The sequence below is a fragment of the Pangasianodon hypophthalmus genome, chromosome 4, assembly GCF_027358585.1.
Source record: "Pangasianodon hypophthalmus isolate fPanHyp1 chromosome 4, fPanHyp1.pri, whole genome shotgun sequence".
NCBI lineage: Eukaryota > Metazoa > Chordata > Actinopteri > Siluriformes > Pangasiidae > Pangasianodon > Pangasianodon hypophthalmus.
Genome location: NC_069713.1, coordinates 11,159,904 through 11,175,748, shown reverse-complemented (window position 1 = coordinate 11,175,748; position 15,845 = coordinate 11,159,904). Strand labels below are relative to the sequence as shown.

Sequence of the window (15,845 nt, the reverse complement as noted above, 5' to 3'; positions counted from 1 at the left end):
CCCTTCATGGGGCTGGCTCGAACCCAGGACCCCGTGATTAAGCGCCTCACGCGCAACAGGGAGGCCAGCAGCCCAGCCGAACCGCAGCCCGATGGGCGATGCGCCTCGGAAAGGCGCCCCCGGAGACGACCTCGAACAAAAACTCCCTGCCCATCGTGGGGTTCGAGCCAACGACCGTGGACGTCTCGCAAAAACGGGACGCTGGACTGAGGACCACACGGCTGTTGCTGCCAGCTGGAAGGGCGCCTACCAAGACCGTTCCGAACTCACGCAGTCTCAGGGCACCAGCCAACACCACCACCACCCAGCACGGGGCTCAAACCCAGGGACCTGAGATTGAGCGCAAGCCGACCGAGCAGGGGCGGAATCGGCGGGGGCCTCCAGGGACAACGTTGAACTCTTGCCGTCTCGGGGCGCCCCCGCAAAAAACACTCCGCGCCCAACGTGGGGCTCGAACCCACGACCCTGAGATTAAGAGTCTCATGCTCTACCGACTGAGCTAGCCGGGCACGTCGGCTGCCTGCCCACGCCCTCTCTGAAGAAAGCACTGGCACAGGGGCCTGGCACAAAACATGTCCCGGCACCCCGCGGCTGGTTTTCGGCCCAACAGGGCACGCACGGTTTTTCCGAGCGGCGAGCGGGAAAGCCAGCAAGCCCGGCACGGGCAGGTCTCTGTGGCGCAATAGGCTAGCGCGTTCGGCTGTTAACCGAAAGGTTGGTGGTTCGAGCCCACCCAGGGACGCAGCGGCAGCTTTTGTTAGACACCCAGAACCACCACGCCCCTGACGAGCTTGAGCGGAAGGCAAACGGAGGAACGAGGAGGCCAACAGAGGAGCGAGCGGCTGTTGCTGCAAGGGCGGTGCGTCTTGGCAAGAGCCTTTTGAACCAGCGCACACTCTCAGGGCGCCCCCCCAAAAACGCTCCTCCCCCTGCACGGGGCTGTCTCGAACCCCGGACCATGTGATTAAGCGCCGGACCAGCTGACGCAACAACCCCAGTAATCACTCCCTAATTAATCTGGCAGCCGAGCTCGTGTGTCGAGATTGGAGAGTTGAAGCAGATTTGAAAGCAAAACTGTGGAATCATATTGAAATTGTCAGGAGAAGGCAATCAGAAGGCAAAAAGAGGAACGAGCAGCTGAGGGTTCCCGCGAAAACGCGCCTCCCCTCTCCATGGGGCTGGACGACATTGAACTCTTGCCGTCTCAAGGAGCCCCCCGCAATAACGCTCCTGACCCTTCATGGGGCTGGCTCGAACCCAGGACCCCGTGATTAAGCGCCTCACGCGCAACAGGGAGGCCAGCAGCCCAGCCGAACCGCAGCCCGATGGGCGATGCGCCTCGGAAAGGCGCCCCCGGAGACGACCTCGAACAAAAACTCCCTGCCCATCGTGGGGTTCGAGCCAACGACCGTGGACGTCTCGCAAAAACGGGACGCTGGACTGAGGACCACACGGCTGTTGCTGCCAGCTGGAAGGGCGCCTACCAAGACCGTTCCGAACTCACGCAGTCTCAGGGCACCAGCCAACACCACCACCACCCAGCACGGGGCTCAAACCCAGGGACCTGAGATTGAGCGCAAGCCGACCGAGCAGGGGCGGAATCGGCGGGGGCCTCCAGGGACAACGTTGAACTCTTGCCGTCTCGGGGCGCCCCCGCAAAAAACACTCCGCGCCCAACGTGGGGCTCGAACCCACGACCCTGAGATTAAGAGTCTCATGCTCTACCGACTGAGCTAGCCGGGCACGTCGGCTGCCTGCCCACGCCCTCTCTGAAGAAAGCACTGGCACAGGGGCCTGGCACAAAACATGTCCCGGCACCCCGCGGCTGGTTTTCGGCCCAACAGGGCACGCACGGTTTTTCCGAGCGGCGAGCGGGAAAGCCAGCAAGCCCGGCACGGGCAGGTCTCTGTGGCGCAATAGGCTAGCGCGTTCGGCTGTTAACCGAAAGGTTGGTGGTTCGAGCCCACCCAGGGACGCAGCGGCAGCTTTTGTTAGACACCCAGAACCACCACGCCCCTGACGAGCTTGAGCGGAAGGCAAACGGAGGAACGAGGAGGCCAACAGAGGAGCGAGCGGCTGTTGCTGCAAGGGCGGTGCGTCTTGGCAAGAGCCTTTTGAACCAGCGCACACTCTCAGGGCGCCCCCCCAAAAACGCTCCTCCCCCTGCACGGGGCTGTCTCGAACCCCGGACCATGTGATTAAGCGCCGGACCAGCTGACGCAACAACCCCAGTAATCACTCCCTAATTAATCTGGCAGCCGAGCTCGTGTGTCGAGATTGGAGAGTTGAAGCAGATTTGAAAGCAAAACTGTGGAATCATATTGAAATTGTCAGGAGAAGGCAATCAGAAGGCAAAAAGAGGAACGAGCAGCTGAGGGTTCCCGCGAAAACGCGCCTCCCCTCTCCATGGGGCTGGACGACATTGAACTCTTGCCGTCTCAAGGAGCCCCCCGCAATAACGCTCCTGACCCTTCATGGGGCTGGCTCGAACCCAGGACCCCGTGATTAAGCGCCTCACGCGCAACAGGGAGGCCAGCAGCCCAGCCGAACCGCAGCCCGATGGGCGATGCGCCTCGGAAAGGCGCCCCCGGAGACGACCTCGAACAAAAACTCCCTGCCCATCGTGGGGTTCGAGCCAACGACCGTGGACGTCTCGCAAAAACGGGACGCTGGACTGAGGACCACACGGCTGTTGCTGCCAGCTGGAAGGGCGCCTACCAAGACCGTTCCGAACTCACGCAGTCTCAGGGCACCAGCCAACACCACCACCACCCAGCACGGGGCTCAAACCCAGGGACCTGAGATTGAGCGCAAGCCGACCGAGCAGGGGCGGAATCGGCGGGGGCCTCCAGGGACAACGTTGAACTCTTGCCGTCTCGGGGCGCCCCCGCAAAAAACACTCCGCGCCCAACGTGGGGCTCGAACCCACGACCCTGAGATTAAGTGTCTCATGCTCTACCGACTGAGCTAGCCGGGCACGTCGGCTGCCTGCCCACGCCCTCTCTGAAGAAAGCACTGGCACAGGGGCCTGGCACAAAACATGTCCCGGCACCCCGCGGCTGGTTTTCGGCCCAACAGGGCACGCACGGTTTTTCCGAGCGGCGAGCGGGAAAGCCAGCAAGCCCGGCACGGGCAGGTCTCTGTGGCGCAATAGGCTAGCGCGTTCGGCTGTTAACCGAAAGGTTGGTGGTTCGAGCCCACCCAGGGACGCAGCGGCAGCTTTTGTTAGACACCCAGAACCACCACGCCCCTGACGAGCTTGAGCGGAAGGCAAACGGAGGAACGAGGAGGCCAACAGAGGAGCGAGCGGCTGTTGCTGCAAGGGCGGTGCGTCTTGGCAAGAGCCTTTTGAACCAGCGCACACTCTCAGGGCGCCCCCCCAAAAACGCTCCTCCCCCTGCACGGGGCTGTCTCGAACCCCGGACCATGTGATTAAGCGCCGGACCAGCTGACGCAACAACCCCAGTAATCACTCCCTAATTAATCTGGCAGCCGAGCTCGTGTGTCGAGATTGGAGAGTTGAAGCAGATTTGAAAGCAAAACTGTGGAATCATATTGAAATTGTCAGGAGAAGGCAATCAGAAGGCAAAAAGAGGAACGAGCAGCTGAGGGTTCCCGCGAAAACGCGCCTCCCCTCTCCATGGGGCTGGACGACATTGAACTCTTGCCGTCTCAAGGAGCCCCCCGCAATAACGCTCCTGACCCTTCATGGGGCTGGCTCGAACCCAGGACCCCGTGATTAAGCGCCTCACGCGCAACAGGGAGGCCAGCAGCCCAGCCGAACCGCAGCCCGATGGGCGATGCGCCTCGGAAAGGCGCCCCCGGAGACGACCTCGAACAAAAACTCCCTGCCCATCGTGGGGTTCGAGCCAACGACCGTGGACGTCTCGCAAAAACGGGACGCTGGACTGAGGACCACACGGCTGTTGCTGCCAGCTGGAAGGGCGCCTACCAAGACCGTTCCGAACTCACGCAGTCTCAGGGCACCAGCCAACACCACCACCACCCAGCACGGGGCTCAAACCCAGGGACCTGAGATTGAGCGCAAGCCGACCGAGCAGGGGCGGAATCGGCGGGGGCCTCCAGGGACAACGTTGAACTCTTGCCGTCTCGGGGCGCCCCCGCAAAAAACACTCCGCGCCCAACGTGGGGCTCGAACCCACGACCCTGAGATTAAGAGTCTCATGCTCTACCGACTGAGCTAGCCGGGCACGTCGGCTGCCTGCCCACGCCCTCTCTGAAGAAAGCACTGGCACAGGGGCCTGGCACAAAACATGTCCCGGCACCCCGCGGCTGGTTTTCGGCCCAACAGGGCACGCACGGTTTTTCCGAGCGGCGAGCGGGAAAGCCAGCAAGCCCGGCACGGGCAGGTCTCTGTGGCGCAATAGGCTAGCGCGTTCGGCTGTTAACCGAAAGGTTGGTGGTTCGAGCCCACCCAGGGACGCAGCGGCAGCTTTTGTTAGACACCCAGAACCACCACGCCCCTGACGAGCTTGAGCGGAAGGCAAACGGAGGAACGAGGAGGCCAACAGAGGAGCGAGCGGCTGTTGCTGCAAGGGCGGACCCCGGACCATGTGATTAAGCGCCGGACCAGCTGACGCAACAACCCCAGTAATCACTCCCTAATTAATCTGGCAGCCGAGCTCGTGTGTCGAGATTGGAGAGTTGAAGCAGATTTGAAAGCAAAACTGTGGAATCATATTGAAATTGTCAGGAGAAGGCAATCAGAAGGCAAAAAGAGGAACGAGCAGCTGAGGGTTCCCGCGAAAACGCGCCTCCCCTCTCCATGGGGCTGGACGACATTGAACTCTTGCCGTCTCAAGGAGCCCCCCGCAATAACGCTCCTGACCCTTCATGGGGCTGGCTCGAACCCAGGACCCCGTGATTAAGCGCCTCACGCGCAACAGGGAGGCCAGCAGCCCAGCCGAACCGCAGCCCGATGGGCGATGCGCCTCGGAAAGGCGCCCCCGGAGACGACCTCGAACAAAAACTCCCTGCCCATCGTGGGGTTCGAGCCAACGACCGTGGACGTCTCGCAAAAACGGGACGCTGGACTGAGGACCACACGGCTGTTGCTGCCAGCTGGAAGGGCGCCTACCAAGACCGTTCCGAACTCACGCAGTCTCAGGGCACCAGCCAACACCACCACCACCCAGCACGGGGCTCAAACCCAGGGACCTGAGATTGAGCGCAAGCCGACCGAGCAGGGGCGGAATCGGCGGGGGCCTCCAGGGACAACGTTGAACTCTTGCCGTCTCGGGGCGCCCCCGCAAAAAACACTCCGCGCCCAACGTGGGGCTCGAACCCACGACCCTGAGATTAAGAGTCTCATGCTCTACCGACTGAGCTAGCCGGGCACGTCGGCTGCCTGCCCACGCCCTCTCTGAAGAAAGCACTGGCACAGGGGCCTGGCACAAAACATGTCCCGGCACCCCGCGGCTGGTTTTCGGCCCAACAGGGCACGCACGGTTTTTCCGAGCGGCGAGCGGGAAAGCCAGCAAGCCCGGCACGGGCAGGTCTCTGTGGCGCAATAGGCTAGCGCGTTCGGCTGTTAACCGAAAGGTTGGTGGTTCGAGCCCACCCAGGGACGCAGCGGCAGCTTTTGTTAGACACCCAGAACCACCACGCCCCTGACGAGCTTGAGCGGAAGGCAAACGGAGGAACGAGGAGGCCAACAGAGGAGCGAGCGGCTGTTGCTGCAAGGGCGGTGCGTCTTGGCAAGAGCCTTTTGAACCAGCGCACACTCTCAGGGCGCCCCCCCAAAAACGCTCCTCCCCCTGCACGGGGCTGTCTCGAACCCCGGACCATGTGATTAAGCGCCGGACCAGCTGACGCAACAACCCCAGTAATCACTCCCTAATTAATCTGGCAGCCGAGCTCGTGTGTCGAGATTGGAGAGTTGAAGCAGATTTGAAAGCAAAACTGTGGAATCATATTGAAATTGTCAGAAGAAGGCAATCAGAAGGCAAAAAGAGGAACGAGCAGCTGAGGGTTCCCGCGAAAACGCGCCTCCCCTCTCCATGGGGCTGGACGACATTGAACTCTTGCCGTCTCAAGGAGCCCCCCGCAATAACGCTCCTGACCCTTCATGGGGCTGGCTCGAACCCAGGACCCCGTGATTAAGCGCCTCACGCGCAACAGGGAGGCCAGCAGCCCAGCCGAACCGCAGCCCGATGGGCGATGCGCCTCGGAAAGGCGCCCCCGGAGACGACCTCGAAAGCCAGCAAGCCCGGCACGGGCAGGTCTCTGTGGCGCAATAGGCTAGCGCGTTCGGCTGTTAACCGAAAGGTTGGTGGTTCGAGCCCACCCAGGGACGCAGCGGCAGCTTTTGTTAGACACCCAGAACCACCACGCCCCTGACGAGCTTGAGCGGAAGGCAAACGGAGGAACGAGGAGGCCAACAGAGGAGCGAGCGGCTGTTGCTGCAAGGGCGGTGCGTCTTGGCAAGAGCCTTTTGAACCAGCGCACACTCTCAGGGCGCCCCCCCAAAAACGCTCCTCCCCCTGCACGGGGCTGTCTCGAACCCCGGACCATGTGATTAAGCGCCGGACCAGCTGACGCAACAACCCCAGTAATCACTCCCTAATTAATCTGGCAGCCGAGCTCGTGTGTCGAGATTGGAGAGTTGAAGCAGATTTGAAAGCAAAACTGTGGAATCATATTGAAATTGTCAGAAGAAGGCAATCAGAAGGCAAAAAGAGGAACGAGCAGCTGAGGGTTCCCGCGAAAACGCGCCTCCCCTCTCCATGGGGCTGGACGACATTGAACTCTTGCCGTCTCAAGGAGCCCCCCGCAATAACGCTCCTGACCCTTCATGGGGCTGGCTCGAACCCAGGACCCCGTGATTAAGCGCCTCACGCGCAACAGGGAGGCCAGCAGCCCAGCCGAACCGCAGCCCGATGGGCGATGCGCCTCGGAAAGGCGCCCCCGGAGACGACCTCGAACAAAAACTCCCTGCCCATCGTGGGGTTCGAGCCAACGACCGTGGACGTCTCGCAAAAACGGGACGCTGGACTGAGGACCACACGGCTGTTGCTGCCAGCTGGAAGGGCGCCTACCAAGACCGTTCCGAACTCACGCAGTCTCAGGGCACCAGCCAACACCACCACCACCCAGCACGGGGCTCAAACCCAGGGACCTGAGATTGAGCGCAAGCCGACCGAGCAGGGGCGGAATCGGCGGGGGCCTCCAGGGACAACGTTGAACTCTTGCCGTCTCGGGGCGCCCCCGCAAAAAACACTCCGCGCCCAACGTGGGGCTCGAACCCACGACCCTGAGATTAAGAGTCTCATGCTCTACCGACTGAGCTAGCCGGGCACGTCGGCTGCCTGCCCACGCCCTCTCTGAAGAAAGCACTGGCACAGGGGCCTGGCACAAAACATGTCCCGGCACCCCGCGGCTGGTTTTCGGCCCAACAGGGCACGCACGGTTTTTCCGAGCGGCGAGCGGGAAAGCCAGCAAGCCCGGCACGGGCAGGTCTCTGTGGCGCAATAGGCTAGCGCGTTCGGCTGTTAACCGAAAGGTTGGTGGTTCGAGCCCACCCAGGGACGCAGCGGCAGCTTTTGTTAGACACCCAGAACCACCACGCCCCTGACGAGCTTGAGCGGAAGGCAAACGGAGGAACGAGGAGGCCAACAGAGGAGCGAGCGGCTGTTGCTGCAAGGGCGGTGCGTCTTGGCAAGAGCCTTTTGAACCAGCGCACACTCTCAGGGCGCCCCCCCAAAAACGCTCCTCCCCCTGCACGGGGCTGTCTCGAACCCCGGACCATGTGATTAAGCGCCGGACCAGCTGACGCAACAACCCCAGTAATCACTCCCTAATTAATCTGGCAGCCGAGCTCGTGTGTCGAGATTGGAGAGTTGAAGCAGATTTGAAAGCAAAACTGTGGAATCATATTGAAATTGTCAGAAGAAGGCAATCAGAAGGCAAAAAGAGGAACGAGCAGCTGAGGGTTCCCGCGAAAACGCGCCTCCCCTCTCCATGGGGCTGGACGACATTGAACTCTTGCCGTCTCAAGGAGCCCCCCGCAATAACGCTCCTGACCCTTCATGGGGCTGGCTCGAACCCAGGACCCCGTGATTAAGCGCCTCACGCGCAACAGGGAGGCCAGCAGCCCAGCCGAACCGCAGCCCGATGGGCGATGCGCCTCGGAAAGGCGCCCCCGGAGACGACCTCGAACAAAAACTCCCTGCCCATCGTGGGGTTCGAGCCAACGACCGTGGACGTCTCGCAAAAACGGGACGCTGGACTGAGGACCACACGGCTGTTGCTGCCAGCTGGAAGGGCGCCTACCAAGACCGTTCCGAACTCACGCAGTCTCAGGGCACCAGCCAACACCACCACCACCCAGCACGGGGCTCAAACCCAGGGACCTGAGATTGAGCGCAAGCCGACCGAGCAGGGGCGGAATCGGCGGGGGCCTCCAGGGACAACGTTGAACTCTTGCCGTCTCGGGGCGCCCCCGCAAAAAACACTCCGCGCCCAACGTGGGGCTCGAACCCACGACCCTGAGATTAAGAGTCTCATGCTCTACCGACTGAGCTAGCCGGGCACGTCGGCTGCCTGCCCACGCCCTCTCTGAAGAAAGCACTGGCACAGGGGCCTGGCACAAAACATGTCCCGGCACCCCGCGGCTGGTTTTCGGCCCAACAGGGCACGCACGGTTTTTCCGAGCGGCGAGCGGGAAAGCCAGCAAGCCCGGCACGGGCAGGTCTCTGTGGCGCAATAGGCTAGCGCGTTCGGCTGTTAACCGAAAGGTTAGTGGTTCGAGCCCACCCAGGGACGCAGCGGCAGCTTTTGTTAGACACCCAGAACCACCACGCCCCTGACGAGCTTGAGCGGAAGGCAAACGGAGGAACGAGGAGGCCAACAGAGGAGCGAGCGGCTGTTGCTGCAAGGGCGGTGCGTCTTGGCAAGAGCCTTTTGAACCAGCGCACACTCTCAGGGCGCCCCCCCAAAAACGCTCCTCCCCCTGCACGGGGCTGTCTCGAACCCCGGACCATGTGATTAAGCGCCGGACCAGCTGACGCAACAACCCCAGTAATCACTCCCTAATTAATCTGGCAGCCGAGCTCGTGTGTCGAGATTGGAGAGTTGAAGCAGATTTGAAAGCAAAACTGTGGAATCATATTGAAATTGTCAGAAGAAGGCAATCAGAAGGCAAAAAGAGGAACGAGCAGCTGAGGGTTCCCGCGAAAACGCGCCTCCCCTCTCCATGGGGCTGGACGACATTGAACTCTTGCCGTCTCAAGGAGCCCCCCGCAATAACGCTCCTGACCCTTCATGGGGCTGGCTCGAACCCAGGACCCCGTGATTAAGCGCCTCACGCGCAACAGGGAGGCCAGCAGCCCAGCCGAACCGCAGCCCGATGGGCGATGCGCCTCGGAAAGGCGCCCCCGGAGACGACCTCGAACAAAAACTCCCTGCCCATCGTGGGGTTCGAGCCAACGACCGTGGACGTCTCGCAAAAACGGGACGCTGGACTGAGGACCACACGGCTGTTGCTGCCAGCTGGAAGGGCGCCTACCAAGACCGTTCCGAACTCACGCAGTCTCAGGGCACCAGCCAACACCACCACCACCCAGCACGGGGCTCAAACCCAGGGACCTGAGATTGAGCGCAAGCCGACCGAGCAGGGGCGGAATCGGCGGGGGCCTCCAGGGACAACGTTGAACTCTTGCCGTCTCGGGGCGCCCCCGCAAAAAACACTCCGCGCCCAACGTGGGGCTCGAACCCACGACCCTGAGATTAAGAGTCTCATGCTCTACCGACTGAGCTAGCCGGGCACGTCGGCTGCCTGCCCACGCCCTCTCTGAAGAAAGCACTGGCACAGGGGCCTGGCACAAAACATGTCCCGGCACCCCGCGGCTGGTTTTCGGCCCAACAGGGCACGCACGGTTTTTCCGAGCGGCGAGCGGGAAAGCCAGCAAGCCCGGCACGGGCAGGTCTCTGTGGCGCAATAGGCTAGCGCGTTCGGCTGTTAACCGAAAGGTTGGTGGTTCGAGCCCACCCAGGGACGCAGCGGCAGCTTTTGTTAGACACCCAGAACCACCACGCCCCTGACGAGCTTGAGCGGAAGGCAAACGGAGGAACGAGGAGGCCAACAGAGGAGCGAGCGGCTGTTGCTGCAAGGGCGGTGCGTCTTGGCAAGAGCCTTTTGAACCAGCGCACACTCTCAGGGCGCCCCCCCAAAAACGCTCCTCCCCCTGCACGGGGCTGTCTCGAACCCCGGACCATGTGATTAAGCGCCGGACCAGCTGACGCAACAACCCCAGTAATCACTCCCTAATTAATCTGGCAGCCGAGCTCGTGTGTCGAGATTGGAGAGTTGAAGCAGATTTGAAAGCAAAACTGTGGAATCATATTGAAATTGTCAGGAGAAGGCAATCAGAAGGCAAAAAGAGGAACGAGCAGCTGAGGGTTCCCGCGAAAACGCGCCTCCCCTCTCCATGGGGCTGGACGACATTGAACTCTTGCCGTCTCAAGGAGCCCCCCGCAATAACGCTCCTGACCCTTCATGGGGCTGGCTCGAACCCAGGACCCCGTGATTAAGCGCCTCACGCGCAACAGGGAGGCCAGCAGCCCAGCCGAACCGCAGCCCGATGGGCGATGCGCCTCGGAAAGGCGCCCCCGGAGACGACCTCGAACAAAAACTCCCTGCCCATCGTGGGGTTCGAGCCAACGACCGTGGACGTCTCGCAAAAACGGGACGCTGGACTGAGGACCACACGGCTGTTGCTGCCAGCTGGAAGGGCGCCTACCAAGACCGTTCCGAACTCACGCAGTCTCAGGGCACCAGCCAACACCACCACCACCCAGCACGGGGCTCAAACCCAGGGACCTGAGATTGAGCGCAAGCCGACCGAGCAGGGGCGGAATCGGCGGGGGCCTCCAGGGACAACGTTGAACTCTTGCCGTCTCGGGGCGCCCCCGCAAAAAACACTCCGCGCCCAACGTGGGGCTCGAACCCACGACCCTGAGATTAAGAGTCTCATGCTCTACCGACTGAGCTAGCCGGGCACGTCGGCTGCCTGCCCACGCCCTCTCTGAAGAAAGCACTGGCACAGGGGCCTGGCACAAAACATGTCCCGGCACCCCGCGGCTGGTTTTCGGCCCAACAGGGCACGCACGGTTTTTCCGAGCGGCGAGCGGGAAAGCCAGCAAGCCCGGCACGGGCAGGTCTCTGTGGCGCAATAGGCTAGCGCGTTCGGCTGTTAACCGAAAGGTTGGTGGTTCGAGCCCACCCAGGGACGCAGCGGCAGCTTTTGTTAGACACCCAGAACCACCACGCCCCTGACGAGCTTGAGCGGAAGGCAAACGGAGGAACGAGGAGGCCAACAGAGGAGCGAGCGGCTGTTGCTGCAAGGGCGGTGCGTCTTGGCAAGAGCCTTTTGAACCAGCGCACACTCTCAGGGCGCCCCCCCAAAAACGCTCCTCCCCCTGCACGGGGCTGTCTCGAACCCCGGACCATGTGATTAAGCGCCGGACCAGCTGACGCAACAACCCCAGTAATCACTCCCTAATTAATCTGGCAGCCGAGCTCGTGTGTCGAGATTGGAGAGTTGAAGCAGATTTGAAAGCAAAACTGTGGAATCATATTGAAATTGTCAGGAGAAGGCAATCAGAAGGCAAAAAGAGGAACGAGCAGCTGAGGGTTCCCGCGAAAACGCGCCTCCCCTCTCCATGGGGCTGGACGACATTGAACTCTTGCCGTCTCAAGGAGCCCCCCGCAATAACGCTCCTGACCCTTCATGGGGCTGGCTCGAACCCAGGACCCCGTGATTAAGCGCCTCACGCGCAACAGGGAGGCCAGCAGCCCAGCCGAACCGCAGCCCGATGGGCGATGCGCCTCGGAAAGGCGCCCCCGGAGACGACCTCGAACAAAAACTCCCTGCCCATCGTGGGGTTCGAGCCAACGACCGTGGACGTCTCGCAAAAACGGGACGCTGGACTGAGGACCACACGGCTGTTGCTGCCAGCTGGAAGGGCGCCTACCAAGACCGTTCCGAACTCACGCAGTCTCAGGGCACCAGCCAACACCACCACCACCCAGCACGGGGCTCAAACCCAGGGACCTGAGATTGAGCGCAAGCCGACCGAGCAGGGGCGGAATCGGCGGGGGCCTCCAGGGACAACGTTGAACTCTTGCCGTCTCGGGGCGCCCCCGCAAAAAACACTCCGCGCCCAACGTGGGGCTCGAACCCACGACCCTGAGATTAAGAGTCTCATGCTCTACCGACTGAGCTAGCCGGGCACGTCGGCTGCCTGCCCACGCCCTCTCTGAAGAAAGCACTGGCACAGGGGCCTGGCACAAAACATGTCCCGGCACCCCGCGGCTGGTTTTCGGCCCAACAGGGCACGCACGGTTTTTCCGAGCGGCGAGCGGGAAAGCCAGCAAGCCCGGCACGGGCAGGTCTCTGTGGCGCAATAGGCTAGCGCGTTCGGCTGTTAACCGAAAGGTTGGTGGTTCGAGCCCACCCAGGGACGCAGCGGCAGCTTTTGTTAGACACCCAGAACCACCACGCCCCTGACGAGCTTGAGCGGAAGGCAAACGGAGGAACGAGGAGGCCAACAGAGGAGCGAGCGGCTGTTGCTGCAAGGGCGGTGCGTCTTGGCAAGAGCCTTTTGAACCAGCGCACACTCTCAGGGCGCCCCCCCAAAAACGCTCCTCCCCCTGCACGGGGCTGTCTCGAACCCCGGACCATGTGATTAAGCGCCGGACCAGCTGACGCAACAACCCCAGTAATCACTCCCTAATTAATCTGGCAGCCGAGCTCGTGTGTCGAGATTGGAGAGTTGAAGCAGATTTGAAAGCAAAACTGTGGAATCATATTGAAATTGTCAGGAGAAGGCAATCAGAAGGCAAAAAGAGGAACGAGCAGCTGAGGGTTCCCGCGAAAACGCGCCTCCCCTCTCCATGGGGCTGGACGACATTGAACTCTTGCCGTCTCAAGGAGCCCCCCGCAATAACGCTCCTGACCCTTCATGGGGCTGGCTCGAACCCAGGACCCCGTGATTAAGCGCCTCACGCGCAACAGGGAGGCCAGCAGCCCAGCCGAACCGCAGCCCGATGGGCGATGCGCCTCGGAAAGGCGCCCCCGGAGACGACCTCGAACAAAAACTCCCTGCCCATCGTGGGGTTCGAGCCAACGACCGTGGACGTCTCGCAAAAACGGGACGCTGGACTGAGGACCACACGGCTGTTGCTGCCAGCTGGAAGGGCGCCTACCAAGACCGTTCCGAACTCACGCAGTCTCAGGGCACCAGCCAACACCACCACCACCCAGCACGGGGCTCAAACCCAGGGACCTGAGATTGAGCGCAAGCCGACCGAGCAGGGGCGGAATCGGCGGGGGCCTCCAGGGACAACGTTGAACTCTTGCCGTCTCGGGGCGCCCCCGCAAAAAACACTCCGCGCCCAACGTGGGGCTCGAACCCACGACCCTGAGATTAAGAGTCTCATGCTCTACCGACTGAGCTAGCCGGGCACGTCGGCTGCCTGCCCACGCCCTCTCTGAAGAAAGCACTGGCACAGGGGCCTGGCACAAAACATGTCCCGGCACCCCGCGGCTGGTTTTCGGCCCAACAGGGCACGCACGGTTTTTCCGAGCGGCGAGCGGGAAAGCCAGCAAGCCCGGCACGGGCAGGTCTCTGTGGCGCAATAGGCTAGCGCGTTCGGCTGTTAACCGAAAGGTTGGTGGTTCGAGCCCACCCAGGGACGCAGCGGCAGCTTTTGTTAGACACCCAGAACCACCACGCCCCTGACGAGCTTGAGCGGAAGGCAAACGGAGGAACGAGGAGGCCAACAGAGGAGCGAGCGGCTGTTGCTGCAAGGGCGGTGCGTCTTGGCAAGAGCCTTTTGAACCAGCGCACACTCTCAGGGCGCCCCCCCAAAAACGCTCCTCCCCCTGCACGGGGCTGTCTCGAACCCCGGACCATGTGATTAAGCGCCGGACCAGCTGACGCAACAACCCCAGTAATCACTCCCTAATTAATCTGGCAGCCGAGCTCGTGTGTCGAGATTGGAGAGTTGAAGCAGATTTGAAAGCAAAACTGTGGAATCATATTGAAATTGTCAGGAGAAGGCAATCAGAAGGCAAAAAGAGGAACGAGCAGCTGAGGGTTCCCGCGAAAACGCGCCTCCCCTCTCCATGGGGCTGGACGACATTGAACTCTTGCCGTCTCAAGGAGCCCCCCGCAATAACGCTCCTGACCCTTCATGGGGCTGGCTCGAACCCAGGACCCCGTGATTAAGCGCCTCACGCGCAACAGGGAGGCCAGCAGCCCAGCCGAACCGCAGCCCGATGGGCGATGCGCCTCGGAAAGGCGCCCCCGGAGACGACCTCGAACAAAAACTCCCTGCCCATCGTGGGGTTCGAGCCAACGACCGTGGACGTCTCGCAAAAACGGGACGCTGGACTGAGGACCACACGGCTGTTGCTGCCAGCTGGAAGGGCGCCTACCAAGACCGTTCCGAACTCACGCAGTCTCAGGGCACCAGCCAACACCACCACCACCCAGCACGGGGCTCAAACCCAGGGACCTGAGATTGAGCGCAAGCCGACCGAGCAGGGGCGGAATCGGCGGGGGCCTCCAGGGACAACGTTGAACTCTTGCCGTCTCGGGGCGCCCCCGCAAAAAACACTCCGCGCCCAACGTGGGGCTCGAACCCACGACCCTGAGATTAAGAGTCTCATGCTCTACCGACTGAGCTAGCCGGGCACGTCGGCTGCCTGCCCACGCCCTCTCTGAAGAAAGCACTGGCAAAGGGGCCTGGCACAAAACATGTCCCGGCACCCCGCGGCTGGTTTTCGGCCCAACAGGGCACGCACGGTTTTTCCGAGCGGCGAGCGGGAAAGCCAGCAAGCCCGGCACGGGCAGGTCTCTGTGGCGCAATAGGCTAGCGCGTTCGGCTGTTAACCGAAAGGTTGGTGGTTCGAGCCCACCCAGGGACGCAGCGGCAGCTTTTGTTAGACACCCAGAACCACCACGCCCCTGACGAGCTTGAGCGGAAGGCAAACGGAGGAACGAGGAGGCCAACAGAGGAGCGAGCGGCTGTCTTGGCAAGAGCCTTTTGAACCAGCGCACACTCTCAGGGCGCCCCCCCAAAAACGCTCCTCCCCCTGCACGGGGCTGTCTCGAACCCCGGACCATGTGATTAAGCGCCGGACCAGCTGACGCAACAACCCCAGTAATCACTCCCTAATTAATCTGGCAGCCGAGCTCGTGTGTCGAGATTGGAGAGTTGAAGCAGATTTGAAAGCAAAACTGTGGAATCATATTGAAATTGTCAGAAGAAGGCAATCAGAAGGCAAAAAGAGGAACGAGCAGCTGAGGGTTCCCGCGAAAACGCGCCTCCCCTCTCCATGGGGCTGGACGACATTGAACTCTTGCCGTCTCAAGGAGCCCCCCGCAATAACGCTCCTGACCCTTCATGGGGCTGGCTCGAACCCAGGACCCCGTGATTAAGCGCCTCACGCGCAACAGGGAGGCCAGCAGCCCAGCCGAACCGCAGCCCGATGGGCGATGCGCCTCGGAAAGGCGCCCCCGGAGACGACCTCGAACAAAAACTCCCTGCCCATCGTGGGGTTCGAGCCAACGACCGTGGACGTCTCGCAAAAACGGGACGCTGGACTGAGGACCACACGGCTGTTGCTGCCAGCTGGAAGGGCGCCTACCAAGACCGTTCCGAACTCACGCAGTCTCAGGGCACCAGCCAACACCACCACCACCCAGCACGGGGCTCAAACCCAGGGACCTGAGATTGAGCGCAAGCCGACCGAGCAGGGGCGGAATCGGCGGGGGCCTCCAGGGACAACGTTGAACTCTTGCCGTCTCGGGGCGCC

At 61.9% G+C, this 15,845-nt stretch overlaps 25 non-coding genes across 25 annotated transcripts; 13 read left to right on the top strand and 12 right to left on the bottom strand.

Moving 5' to 3' along the window:
- Nucleotides 1–436: 436 nt before the first annotated feature.
- On the bottom strand, nucleotides 437–509 carry trnak-cuu (transfer RNA lysine (anticodon CUU)). Its single transcript has one exon. It is a non-coding gene; the product is annotated as a tRNA-Lys (tRNA).
- A 159-nt stretch (nucleotides 510–668) lies between these two features.
- Nucleotides 669–742, top strand: trnan-guu (transfer RNA asparagine (anticodon GUU)). Its single transcript has one exon. It is a non-coding gene; the product is annotated as a tRNA-Asn (tRNA).
- A 928-nt stretch (nucleotides 743–1,670) lies between these two features.
- Nucleotides 1,671–1,743, bottom strand: trnak-cuu (transfer RNA lysine (anticodon CUU)). The gene has a single exon. It is a non-coding gene; the product is annotated as a tRNA-Lys (tRNA).
- Nucleotides 1,744–1,902: 159 nt separating this feature from the next.
- Nucleotides 1,903–1,976, top strand: trnan-guu (transfer RNA asparagine (anticodon GUU)). Its single transcript has one exon. It is a non-coding gene; the product is annotated as a tRNA-Asn (tRNA).
- A 928-nt stretch (nucleotides 1,977–2,904) lies between these two features.
- On the bottom strand, nucleotides 2,905–2,977 carry trnak-cuu (transfer RNA lysine (anticodon CUU)). Its single transcript has one exon. It is a non-coding gene; the product is annotated as a tRNA-Lys (tRNA).
- Nucleotides 2,978–3,136: 159 nt separating this feature from the next.
- On the top strand, nucleotides 3,137–3,210 carry trnan-guu (transfer RNA asparagine (anticodon GUU)). The gene has a single exon. It is a non-coding gene; the product is annotated as a tRNA-Asn (tRNA).
- Nucleotides 3,211–4,138: 928 nt separating this feature from the next.
- trnak-cuu (transfer RNA lysine (anticodon CUU)) lies at nucleotides 4,139–4,211 on the bottom strand. Its single transcript has one exon. It is a non-coding gene; the product is annotated as a tRNA-Lys (tRNA).
- Nucleotides 4,212–4,370: 159 nt separating this feature from the next.
- On the top strand, nucleotides 4,371–4,444 carry trnan-guu (transfer RNA asparagine (anticodon GUU)). Its single transcript has one exon. It is a non-coding gene; the product is annotated as a tRNA-Asn (tRNA).
- Nucleotides 4,445–5,284: 840 nt separating this feature from the next.
- On the bottom strand, nucleotides 5,285–5,357 carry trnak-cuu (transfer RNA lysine (anticodon CUU)). The gene has a single exon. It is a non-coding gene; the product is annotated as a tRNA-Lys (tRNA).
- A 159-nt stretch (nucleotides 5,358–5,516) lies between these two features.
- trnan-guu (transfer RNA asparagine (anticodon GUU)) lies at nucleotides 5,517–5,590 on the top strand. The gene has a single exon. It is a non-coding gene; the product is annotated as a tRNA-Asn (tRNA).
- Nucleotides 5,591–6,242: 652 nt separating this feature from the next.
- trnan-guu (transfer RNA asparagine (anticodon GUU)) lies at nucleotides 6,243–6,316 on the top strand. The gene has a single exon. It is a non-coding gene; the product is annotated as a tRNA-Asn (tRNA).
- A 928-nt stretch (nucleotides 6,317–7,244) lies between these two features.
- On the bottom strand, nucleotides 7,245–7,317 carry trnak-cuu (transfer RNA lysine (anticodon CUU)). Its single transcript has one exon. It is a non-coding gene; the product is annotated as a tRNA-Lys (tRNA).
- Nucleotides 7,318–7,476: 159 nt separating this feature from the next.
- On the top strand, nucleotides 7,477–7,550 carry trnan-guu (transfer RNA asparagine (anticodon GUU)). The gene has a single exon. It is a non-coding gene; the product is annotated as a tRNA-Asn (tRNA).
- Nucleotides 7,551–8,478: 928 nt separating this feature from the next.
- On the bottom strand, nucleotides 8,479–8,551 carry trnak-cuu (transfer RNA lysine (anticodon CUU)). Its single transcript has one exon. It is a non-coding gene; the product is annotated as a tRNA-Lys (tRNA).
- Nucleotides 8,552–8,710: 159 nt separating this feature from the next.
- Nucleotides 8,711–8,784, top strand: trnan-guu (transfer RNA asparagine (anticodon GUU)). The gene has a single exon. It is a non-coding gene; the product is annotated as a tRNA-Asn (tRNA).
- A 928-nt stretch (nucleotides 8,785–9,712) lies between these two features.
- Nucleotides 9,713–9,785, bottom strand: trnak-cuu (transfer RNA lysine (anticodon CUU)). Its single transcript has one exon. It is a non-coding gene; the product is annotated as a tRNA-Lys (tRNA).
- Nucleotides 9,786–9,944: 159 nt separating this feature from the next.
- trnan-guu (transfer RNA asparagine (anticodon GUU)) lies at nucleotides 9,945–10,018 on the top strand. Its single transcript has one exon. It is a non-coding gene; the product is annotated as a tRNA-Asn (tRNA).
- Nucleotides 10,019–10,946: 928 nt separating this feature from the next.
- Nucleotides 10,947–11,019, bottom strand: trnak-cuu (transfer RNA lysine (anticodon CUU)). Its single transcript has one exon. It is a non-coding gene; the product is annotated as a tRNA-Lys (tRNA).
- A 159-nt stretch (nucleotides 11,020–11,178) lies between these two features.
- trnan-guu (transfer RNA asparagine (anticodon GUU)) lies at nucleotides 11,179–11,252 on the top strand. The gene has a single exon. It is a non-coding gene; the product is annotated as a tRNA-Asn (tRNA).
- A 928-nt stretch (nucleotides 11,253–12,180) lies between these two features.
- On the bottom strand, nucleotides 12,181–12,253 carry trnak-cuu (transfer RNA lysine (anticodon CUU)). The gene has a single exon. It is a non-coding gene; the product is annotated as a tRNA-Lys (tRNA).
- Nucleotides 12,254–12,412: 159 nt separating this feature from the next.
- trnan-guu (transfer RNA asparagine (anticodon GUU)) lies at nucleotides 12,413–12,486 on the top strand. The gene has a single exon. It is a non-coding gene; the product is annotated as a tRNA-Asn (tRNA).
- A 928-nt stretch (nucleotides 12,487–13,414) lies between these two features.
- On the bottom strand, nucleotides 13,415–13,487 carry trnak-cuu (transfer RNA lysine (anticodon CUU)). The gene has a single exon. It is a non-coding gene; the product is annotated as a tRNA-Lys (tRNA).
- Nucleotides 13,488–13,646: 159 nt separating this feature from the next.
- On the top strand, nucleotides 13,647–13,720 carry trnan-guu (transfer RNA asparagine (anticodon GUU)). The gene has a single exon. It is a non-coding gene; the product is annotated as a tRNA-Asn (tRNA).
- A 928-nt stretch (nucleotides 13,721–14,648) lies between these two features.
- trnak-cuu (transfer RNA lysine (anticodon CUU)) lies at nucleotides 14,649–14,721 on the bottom strand. The gene has a single exon. It is a non-coding gene; the product is annotated as a tRNA-Lys (tRNA).
- A 159-nt stretch (nucleotides 14,722–14,880) lies between these two features.
- On the top strand, nucleotides 14,881–14,954 carry trnan-guu (transfer RNA asparagine (anticodon GUU)). The gene has a single exon. It is a non-coding gene; the product is annotated as a tRNA-Asn (tRNA).
- The last annotated feature ends 891 nt before the right edge of the window (nucleotides 14,955–15,845 follow it).